Source organism: Poecilia formosa, unplaced genomic scaffold, assembly GCF_000485575.1.
Source record: "Poecilia formosa unplaced genomic scaffold, Poecilia_formosa-5.1.2 Scaffold552, whole genome shotgun sequence".
NCBI classification, from domain to species: Eukaryota; Metazoa; Chordata; class Actinopteri; order Cyprinodontiformes; family Poeciliidae; genus Poecilia; species Poecilia formosa.
Genome location: NW_006800491.1, coordinates 307842 through 319247, shown reverse-complemented (window position 1 = coordinate 319247; position 11406 = coordinate 307842). Strand labels below are relative to the sequence as shown.

General features: G+C 38.5%; 2 long non-coding RNA genes across 3 annotated transcripts in view; both read left to right on the top strand.

Annotated features, from left to right (window-relative positions):
* Positions 1–3926: 3926 nt before the first annotated feature.
* The window catches only part of LOC107834214 (uncharacterized), a 12294-nt gene continuing 4814 nt past the window's right edge, over positions 3927–11406 (top strand). Inside the window, exon 1 of one of the 2 annotated variants that reach the window (XR_001659998.1) lies at positions 3927–3937. This is a non-coding gene — a long non-coding RNA (uncharacterized LOC107834214). Of the gene's footprint in view, positions 3938–9793; positions 9806–11406 lie in introns of those variants that run through there. The other variant, XR_001659999.1, reaches the window with a different exon arrangement.
* LOC107834213 (uncharacterized) lies at positions 5232–5840 on the top strand. Its single transcript, XR_001659997.1, has 2 exons — positions 5232–5356; positions 5415–5840. It is a non-coding gene; the product is annotated as an uncharacterized LOC107834213 (long non-coding RNA).

Sequence of the window (11406 nt, the reverse complement as noted above, 5' to 3'; positions counted from 1 at the left end):
GACAAAACTTTTCTCTAAACACAGATACCATTATGTTTGAATGTCCTTTTCCAACCATTGGGAAGTAAGTGTGTCTGGTCTTGTATATGATACATTGTATGAGCTCATATTACGTTCTGGGGACCAAAGCCTGATTCTCACAAGAAGAAGAGCGGTTTTTGGATTAGGGGTTTCAGTTTAGGAATAAGGTGTGAATTAAGTTTAGGGTAAGAGTGTGTTTGTACTTGTGTTAGTGCTGACTAATGACATGAGTTCCTTGCACACAGTTGATACTCACTGCACTCCCAGAGCCTACTTAGTCTGCAGCACCTTCAAGCAGGAAGAGAATAAAAAGCAAGAGCAAAAAAAAAATTAGGCGTAGTAGTGTAATAAAGTGGAGAAGCTGAATGTTGGGCCGGTGGCTAAAGAAAGACAAGAAGCCAAAAGAGAAGGAAGATAAGGCAGGTGGGAAAGGACAACTGTGGCAATCATGGAAATATGACAGACCAACACTAAGATGACAAGAAACTGAAACTATGTAGTTTGTGATTACAGGAAAATTTCTACTAAAATCAGTTTTAGTTCCCCACAGATTTAAATTGAGCTAAATTGGTAAGAATATTTTCTAAGCCCATTCTAAACAAACTGATATGCAGAAGTGTTTTGTACTTAGAAGCTATTATCGGAAAAAGTGTTCTTTTTACATCTCACAAAAACTTGTCAAAAAAAGTAGGCACTTATTGTAAACATGACCCGTCCTATTTTATTCCCTTTATTCCCTTTTGAAGACTGACATGCATTATTGCAATATACATTTTGATAGTCTGTCCTGCAGCATGTTTAAACACAGAAAGTTTGGACACTGTCCGTTTAAATCTTTTAGCAGTGAAAGAACATGAACCGATTTCACAGCAATTTCAATATTATTTCACAAGCACGTTTATTACATCCTCTGGAGAGAAGTTTGCAACTGGGGCTGGGGAGTCAAAGAGATGCACTCAATTAAAAATAGTAGGCTGACCTAAATCAGTTTTCATCAAATTGTTCTCAACTCTCACTTTTAGTATGGTATTTTCCACACTATACGGCGCACCTTCAATGAATGGCCTATTTTAAAACTTTTTTCATATATAAGGCGTATAAAACAATATAGTTACGGTTGCCACCTGTCCCGTATTGAACCAATACAGGATGCGATTTGATACGTAATCAACAAAAGTGGTCCCCGAGTAATTTATATAGTAGGCTGCCCCAGTCATTGTTTCACTCATGGTGTTGGTGTTGCGATATTGTGCCCAACTGCTTTCTGGGTAACACAGACCAACCACCGTCTCTCTTCCCCCGCCCCCTGCCCCGGCTTTAAATATATAGGGGCTGGTCCCTTGGTAACCCTAGTCGAAGCACCCCGGATGAATGTCTAAAGCCACTTTGTTGACATAAAGAATGTCAACAAAACAGTCCGACTCTGGTCGGCGACGAGAGCCAACCGGCTCTCCTCGCTGGACGAGGCTGACCAGACGATGGTCAGCCTTCTCCGTTCGCGCACAGCATGTTCGTGGAGAACGTGGTGCTAAATGACTTGCAGACGACCTGATTCTAGACGGTTGGTAGGTAGATAGATCAGTCAAACTTTATTAACAAACCAGCGTTATGACAACTATCTCAACCAGCGTTATGACAACTATCTCAACCAGCGTTATGACAACTATCTCAGCATGCACCGCGCGCTTCTTCTTCTACAGGCGAAAAAGAAAGTCGGCGGCTGTTTACCGTAGTTGCTAGACCTGTTGTGGCTCAATATTGGCCCATATATAAGGCGCACTGTCGGCTTTTGAGGAAATTGAAGGTTTTTAGGTGCGCCTTAGTGCATAAAATACGGTAAATTATTTCAGGGTTCGTACGAGTCATGCAAAACCTGGAAAGTAATTTTTCATTCTCCAGGCCTGGAAAGTCATGGGATTTGCAAACAACGGCAAAAAAAAAAAAAAAAAACTGTTGTTTTTTTCTGTGGTGCATTTGTTTCTGTGGGTCTCAGACTCGACCTCATTTGGTCTCATCTCAGTCTTGGACATTGAGGACTCGGAATTTTATGTCCAGACTGGTCAAGACCACAACTGTGGAAATGTCACTAAACTGCCAGCATACTGTCCAGTTTATTTGTGAACATCATTGTCTTCACTGGATGCAAAACATACCGATTAAAATCCAAGCAATGACACGACTTACTAATTATGTGTTGTTGTTATCGCTGTCACGCATCGCCTCCTCCTATAACTGGCTCGAAGCGGGAAAAGATGCCGGTCTAATTGTCGGTAATAAAGTTTCCTACATAAATCATAAGAAAGTTTACAGCAATATGTAAATTCAGCAGCACTTTGCTTTCAGAAATGATATAGACTGTCTAACTTTTATCATCACTTTAAAAGGAAGCTCAACAAAAGGTAAGCTATGTAGAAGTGATGTTAGCAAAGCTAGCTGTACAGGGACAAATCTGTTGCATTTGCAATGATGCTTATTGTGCAGAGATGTTAACTGACATGTCACACATGTGCAACAGCGCTGTTACCAAAGTCACAAAAAGGTTCATGGACGAGCCAATTCTTCTGAACGGCTCTTCACTATGACCGATAGGACTGGAGTCTCACTGAGAACCATTCTTTGTTTTTGTAATGCTCTGCACACACTGCAGTAGCTATTATTATTCTGTTTTATTAAAAATATGTATTTATTTAATCATCAAATAAGTCTTCAATTGAAGACTAGTACTGTTGCAGTGTATGTGCCTGTCTGTACTGAACTTTTGTAGAAGCAATTAGTTCTACATACATGTACAATTTTGTGTTTGCATTACTGCTAATATGTTTTTGTTCATGACATTATCATCATATGATTCCTCAGAAATATACTGACCCTTTTCAATTCATACCTGTCTGTGTGGGCTTCATTTCCTCCCTATCTGCCTGCACTACACTTTTGCATGTTCACTATAGTTCAACTTGGTGGGGTTGGACTTTCAGTCATACACTTTTCTTTATAAACCTGTTGTACATGGGTCATGGAAAATTATATTGAGGGTCACGGAGAGTCATGAAAAAGTCATGGACATTTTTTCTAAGTACCAGTGAGAACCCTTTCACTTGGAATTTGTGGTTGAAAAGTCTGTTTTATGGTGTAGGGGTTAAGCACAACCCACATAAGAAGGGCGTAGTTCTTGACGCGGTCATCACAGGTTCGATTCCCGGCCTGGTGACCTTTGCTGCATATCTTCCCCATCTCTCTCTACCTGCTTTCCTGTCTTAGCACTGTCAAATAAAGGCCACTAGAGCCAAAAACAAACCTTTAAAGAAAAAGAAGTCTCTTCAACTCTGCCTGAGTTGGATTAATTTAGAAAAAATTATTACTGCCAACAATAATAGTCTGTGCTTGTCAAAGACAGGACTACTACTGTGTGTCAACCTTTGTTGTTATTTGTACTACTTAATTTAGTACTGCTTCTTTAAAATAGGATTTCTTTTTCGCTAACATTAAGTTTACTTTGGTTAATTTTTTGGAAGCAATGGGTTTGCATAATTTTTTAAGTTAGGTGAACTAATTCGATTTTACAGTGTACGATTTTACAGATTTTTTACTGATAAAAAAAAATAAAACATCAATGATTTGTAAACACAAAAATTGTGCTTTGAAGTTGTGGATTTTCTAAATTTCTTAGTGCTAAAATTAGATTTAGAGCCTCAAATACCCTCTTATTCCTAGTAATTAATATAATATATATAATATGATATTTATCCATTTAAAAACTTGGTTTATAAACTTATTGCTTAGTGTTGTATGATGTAGTCCAGGGCTACTTAACCTTTTTGGGGGCCAATTTTTCCAGTCTTTTTCACAAAAGTGACCTGGGGCCCAATTAGATATTAACCATCTGACTTGACTTTTGTTCAATAAAAATCAAATCCATGTATGGTTTACCAAGCAAAAAGAATCTAATATAATTACATCATAATGTGATAATCACAAGGAGATTTATTTATCATTTGTATGCACACCTGCACATAAAAACTTTCTGAACTGGCCACCATCCACAGAACAGATCAAACTGCAATAAGAGTAAAATAAAATTTTCTGTTAGGCCTATGACCATCACACCATGATGTATTAGGGCCACTATAGAAAGAAAAAAAAAGGGTATTGTATTTTTGTGCCAAAACTCTGACATTTTTTGGTTTTTCTCCGAGATGTTTTCTAGAAGAGAGAGAGATTTTTTTTTTTTTTAAATGTGGTTTTTTGACTCTGAGAATGTGCCCAAAATTTTGAGATTTTTTGATTTTTTTTTTATTTTCTATTTTGGAAATTTGCATATTTTTTCTAGAGAAGTTCTGAGATCAATCTCAAAATTTCAGATTTTTTTCAATAAAATTTTTGAGTTGAAGATCATACATTTCGTTTTTGTCAGGAATGTACTCCTTTTTTAGATCTACAGTGGTGTAAGATAAAAAAAAAAAACCTGAAGAAATTGTGGAAATTGGTTAAATTAAATTTTATGCTCAAAAATAAATACCTTAAATAATTTTGAAATCAAATGTATAGAAAAAATATTTAAAGTTCAGTTATAAAAATAAAGCTTTATAACCTGCAAATTAATTTGAAACAGCAACGAAAAGAACCAGAAGCTGCCCATAACTGTGTCAGCTTCTATTCTATTTTCTTCTGTTTTCTTTTCTGGACAAGACATTGTTGTACTGTGTAGCACTTTGAAATTTTTGCTAGTGAAAAGTGCGATACAAATTTAATTGATTATTATTATTATTATTATTATTATTATTATTATTATTATTATCAACTAAATAACAGTCAACAGTTTATCTTTTGATAAACTACCACTCTCATTTTTTTTTATTTGCCTCCTAATGAGACACATGGGTCTGCATAAGCTGTTAGGCTGGCTTGTTCTTCTGCTCATTAGAGCTTGTCAAACAACTGACTGGCACATTACTGTCACCAAGTGGTGGAGACTTGTATTGAAACTCAGCGCCTAAAATATTATACTGCAAACATAATGCAAACATACCGCATCAAGTAAGTATGTTTTGACCTGTATGAGCTTCAAAGGAGGCTATATAATGACACAACATTAAGAGTTGTGTGCTGTTCATTTCAGGTTGCATTTACCTGACAAAAACAAGATTAGAATTTATCGTTCTGATATAGAAAAAACATGTAATTGAAACAGGATTTTCTTTTTTCTCTGAAAGTACTGTAGAGGAATATATTTATATTAACAGTTAAAAGTAATGTTGTTGGTTGATTCACATTAAGATATGTTTTGACTGAAAAGAAATGTACTGTGTCAAATGTACTGGGTCAATCTGACCTAGAAGTCAGAAAAGAATTCAGATTGGAGAGATGTGGAATAAGCTATTGCTAAAGGGGGAAAGGTTAAGTTGTTGTGCAAGAAACTTCTGGCAAACGTCCTTTCCTGCTTGCGTGTGAAGAAGTCGGCCAGGACTGGGAAAGAATCTTTGTTTGGACAGATAAGAACTAACAATTTGACTAATAGTTCTTCTGATGGAGCAGATTTAATTTCCAGGAGGTCAGCCTTTAATTCTCGGAACTTCCAACACACATCCAGTGTAAGACGGAGCCAGAAGTGCTACGTAAGCGAGGTCCGGTAACGCCATTGGTCAAAGATTCCCAATACACAACAGTAGAGCTGGAACTGTATAAAAACTTGATGTCAGAAGTAAGAGACAAGACATTTTGGATTCTGAGACGATGAAAATGAGATGATGAAAATGTAATGTGTGAATCCGCAGATGTGCATTAAATGTCTTCCTGGTTGTCTGTGAGCCGGAGAGAATGGAGTTTTGTGTACCGTTTCTTATTTCATGAGTTTGGCACCTTTTAATTCCTCAATAGTACAAACTGTGTAAAAACAAAAGGAAACTGTTACTTGCTTTGTAACAGTGAGGAAAACATGTTCCCTAACATTTGAACTAAACAAATGCCAAAGTCTTAACAAATGCAATTAAATAAATAGCCTAGTGGGGTCTGTAGTTTGAAAAGTTATCAAATCTTTATTTATGCTTTAATGAATCTTTTGAACAAGCTTTATTTGTTTTTTTCACAGCATACTCATCTTGAGATATCGTAGTCTTTCCAGCAAATGCATTTTCTCACATGTTGAATTATGTTTGCTTAAAGTTTTAAAACAGTATCAACAGCTCTTCTAGTTTATAAGAAGCTGTATGGCTCATCTCAGAAAATAATTAGAAGGTGTCTATTTGTGTTTTTCTCAATTCTTACAGAAGTTATTAAAATGCTAATTATAAAGTGTGCACTGTCAAGCATGTGAAGCACAACAGAGAGATGCTTAGTCGCACATTCATCAATGTGACACTTGTAAACATTACACTGAGGAAACAAATGAGCAGTTTAAATGTAGGTAACCATGCCAAATAAAAACTGAAACAGAATAAGTAACTTTTTTTTCCTCAAATATTGATCCTTATTAACACTAGATTAGTCAATCCACAAAACTCCTATATTTGGCATCAAAAAACCAGTGAGGCCAGAAAGAGACCCAGATGTGGCTTTTAAAGATTTTGCCTTTTTGAAGATCCCTTTTCCTAAACTGCCAACATGATTACAGTTGAAATGACACTGGATGAAAATTTAGAAATTTTTTTCTGTTGCATTTTAGTACAAAAGAAAAAAATGTTTACCTATTGTTCATATTTGTTCTCAGATGTAATGTCTAGCCTCCTACGTCAAAAATATCAATTACTATTTTCTTTGGGGACTAGATTAAAATAATAAGTTCAACCTTATTATTGAACTTAAGGTTGGACTTCTGCCAACAATGCATTGGCAATACTCAGTTAAACAGCAAGTGACTGAAAATGAGCAGCAGATAAATGAAAGGTAGACTAAGCTTGTGATGAACTCAGGCATGAAACCTTCTTTTACATCTACACTTGCTTAATGATGGTCCTGTTGCTGATTGAGTCTTAATCACTACAGACTGATATTACTGTTTATAACCTAGTTTATATTCTGTTGATATTCTTATGTATAGTTGACAAAAGTCAGGGTTTTTAAAACCTTAGTTTTAGAAAATAGTAGTCCTAGGCTTTTTAGTCATTTTAACCGGCGTGTACACTTATTAGCAAAAAAATAAAACACTTAGATGGAGTGATTCAATTTGATCCTCATTTGATACATGTCTTCACCAGGGATAGATCATCAAAGGCAAAAAAGAAGTGTCACAAATCGAGCATGGAAGCTTCACAGAGATAGTGTTAGAAGTAATGGTAGCTGAGAGCACCAACACATAATGTGTCATCTCTTACTATGCTGCAAAAAAAAAAAAAAAAAAAAAAGCCTAAAATTCAGGCAACTGTGAGTTCTCCACCAGGTGGTGTTAGGGAGCACGGCTGGTCAGTCTGGGTTTCACAGGTGTGTTTCCACACATCTGCAGTCCCCTCATCAAGTGGAGCTTGAGAAGAGTCTACTGCCGGTTCTTCGTCACCAGAGTATTGTCCTTTTTGGTAACATCTAACCCCCCTATTTTTTCTCTTTGAAAACTTCTTTGATACTTACCTGCTCTTTGTTCTCCTCTCGAGGTTTCCCAGATGAATACCTGGATTCCATTCCAGATTGTTCACCTGTCCAGTCAGCCCCAAGCAAAGCTTCAAGGATTTCCTGGATGAATTAGACTCCGCTGGCAGACATATCCTAGCTTGTTCAAGAAGACATAATAGTGGACCTCTAAATATGCCTGAACAGTGGACTAGTCTCTACAACTTTGTTTATCACAAAGGAATATTTACTTACCTGTCAAGTCTGTTCCTGAAATAAACATTTTCATCAACCCCCCACCCCCGCACTGGACTCCTTAAACCAGGAGTCAAAACGTCCTGATCTCACATTGCCCTTAATTTTGTCTCTGGACTTCCACCATCACAAGGTATGACCACTATCAAGTACACCTGCAGGATATCGGAGGGTACACACAACACTATCACTGTACCTAACCCACTAGAACACAGCCACATCTCCAACACGCATGCCGAACAAAACCAACACAAACCTAGAACACACAAATACAGGCCACATGTACGGAATGCTCATGGCTCACAAGAAGATCCAATCCAGTTTTTTCTTTTCTTTTTTTTTTTAAACAAATTATATTAAATAATAAAAACAGGAAATCAAAGCCTACACGTGATCCACGGGAGGTGGAGGATAGAGATTCCCAGGTTCAGGTGGTGTGTCCGATTTCCAGAGGAGGAGGTAAAGAAACGATGTTTGCTGAATTTCTTCTCTTTTTGGCAAAGTTTCAACTAGATTTAATTGTTTAACCCTCCCACAGTCTTAGCCCGACGCTCAGGAAGAGCGTGGCAGATGTCATGGTCGGCCAACCGGGTGACCCGTCAGCTCTTCAGTTCACAAAAACACACAAAAAAAGCTGTTAAACCGGCGACCCCACCAGAACCCCACACACAGTAAAAAGTTAGGCAGTGTTCAGTCAACTTCTCTAAAGGCCTCCACATACCCGGCCGCACTTCAGTCCGTGGAGGTCTGCGCGTACTCTATGTGGACTCTACGCTGGACATGTCTGTGCAGATCAAAGACCGAGTACGCGTACTCAGTGATGCACATTAAACTACCCAGTAGAAACATTGCTCACATCGAACTGGTCTTCATGTGACACCGAGCTGATGAGGTTGAGAACAGGGGTTACACAACTTCATATTGTTTTAACAGTGATAAAAGTTGACATAGACTTGTGGTGGTGTCACATGCATCACCACAAACTTGATGCTAATAAAGCATCAGGCTTTATTAGCTATGCTCACACAAATATTGACATGGTGTATTATACAAAATTAAAAGAATAAAAAACATAACATCATCCCAGACTTCTTTATTAGCAGCGGAGCAGAGAGATGGTCCAATAAGTTGAGTCTGACTATGTTTTTCCCCGAACAACGGCAGGTACTGATGATCGGGTATATTCTCATTTTGGATAGCTGCATAAATTATTACGTCTACTACAATTGTTCTTTTGGAACATAATAAACTAAGGTTATTATGAATGGATCCTGTTTGATTACAGTTAAAGCCAGCGCAGCCTCTTGCTGCTCCTCTGCCCTGATGCGCAGCAGGATGGTCTGTTGGCTCTGGGTAGCAGCTCTCAGACTTTGCGGGATGAACCGACATGTGACTGTCATTCCCTGTCCTGCACTGACAGGTGTTGAAACTTCCCAGATAGAAAAGAAACAGAACTAGGTGCCCAAATAGCTCATAAAACCTGCTAGTTCTCATTAGGATTGTGTGAAATAAATTTGTCACAAGAGAATTTTAGGCAGTCAGTAAGTAAGTAAAGTTTATTTATAAAGCGCTTTTCACAGACATAACATCACAAAGTGCTGTACAGTATAAATCAACCTTAAAACCATACAAAACATAAAACCAGCGTAAGAAACACAACAAAATCAAGAGATAAAAGCCTGGGAAAATAAAAATGATTTTAGTTACTTTTTAAAAACCTCCACAGACTCAGCTAAACGGAGCTGTAAGGGTAAACTGTTCCACAGCCTTGGGGCTACCAACTGAATGGTCCAGTCCCCTTTAGTTTTTAACAGTGTTTGCGGAACAACCAAAAGATTCAGATTTTGAGAATCAAGACCACGAGCAACAGGATATTTACTTAAAAGCTGACAAAGATAATCAACGAACCTAGCCATTTAATGCTCTGCATGTCAGCAGAATTTACTGGATTTGGTGAGAAGTCTGGCTGCTGCGTTCTGTATTGACTGCAAACGTGAAATTGAGGATTTATCCAGGCAGTTAAAAAGGGTGTTACATTAGTCTAGACTAGCGGTTCTCAACGTGGGCGGTACCGCCCCCCAGGGGGCGTTCAGAGTACTGTAGGGGGCGCTGGCGGAAAATTTTACAAAAGGGGAGCGCTGGGATTTCTTTGGGGGGCGTCTCTTTACACCTTAAATGCACAACAATGCCAGTTTAGACTTTGAGTAACTTGGTAAAACTGCATTGTGTAACATTAAAACATGTTGGGCTTCAACTGTATCGATGGCAGCTCTTCTTCTATTCAGTGTTTGTAGCTTCTTGGTGCAGCTCCTCTCCTGCTACTAGTAGCTTCACCGCATCAGTTCAGCATTACACCGACTGATGACGCTGCTGGGATTCACTTTGTCTGGTATTTTTGTACACATGTTTTGTCAGTTCTGTGATCATGTTAAGCAGCAACTTATATTAAAAAGTGTTTTATTTCCGTTTGAAAGCTGCCTGCTTCCATGGAAGGACAACAGAAAATCGCTCTTATAAACATGTAATTACTAAAATCACAATACCCTCACTCAGTGGCGCAAAAAGTGGATATGCAGCGCATGTAACGTGTAGGGGCGCTGCATATCCACCAGAGGGGGCGTCAAAACCCTGTCTGGAGGGGGCGGCGCCCCGATGATGCCTTCGCATACACTTCACCGCGCCCTGACGCTCCTTCACCTCACGCACATGTAAATGTAAATGTAGCGAGTTTTACCTTTCACGTGTCTTCATCATGGGGGGAGGGTGGTTAAACATACGGTCGCTCATACGATAGAGCGATGGTGATATGTCGATAGCGTTCATTTTATAGCGTTAACACCTGTGCTGTAAGTAGTCCGGTATGAAACGGGGGTGATAGAACAACGGTACCACAGCACTTTTAAATTTCAATAATCAGAATACCGACATTGTTTCCGTTGTTTTAAAAGGTTTATGTCAGTCTGCCTGTTCCCCATCGATACGCCCTGCACCTTAGAGGGTTAAAAAATGGATTTATGTACATTGCGCAAAACTCTGAAACAGGAGAAGCGGGACATAAAACGGAGCGACGAACTAGATGTGAATTATGGCATAAAAACAGAGAATCCGACGCTGAACAGTGAAAAATCAACACATGATGTGAAACATGACGATGTTTCACAGGAGGCGCAGGAGGTGATGAGTGAAGATTAATGATGGTGAGCGTCAATAAATGATAAAATAAATCTAGCAACTGGAAATAAACTAAAGTGATACTATAAACCAAGAGAGGATAATAATCTAAGGCAGTGGTTCCCAAACATTTTCTGCGCCCCCCTATGGATTACAAATGGCTGTCTGGTTGAAACGACGCGCGTGACGGGGGAGGGGAGGGGGGCATCGACTTTTTTGGGGGCAAAATGAATGTACGTAGCTGAAAATAGACACCAACATCGGTAGCCTACAAGGTACTTGTTAAGCTTAAGGTTCTGTATTGATATTAGCTAGTCATCTTTTAGCTAACATTACCTGCATCCAACAGCTTTACTCAACTCAGTCGGTTAGTTTGGAGGGAAAAACTGTGAAAAGTGTGGAAGCCTCTACTGTATCAAATTG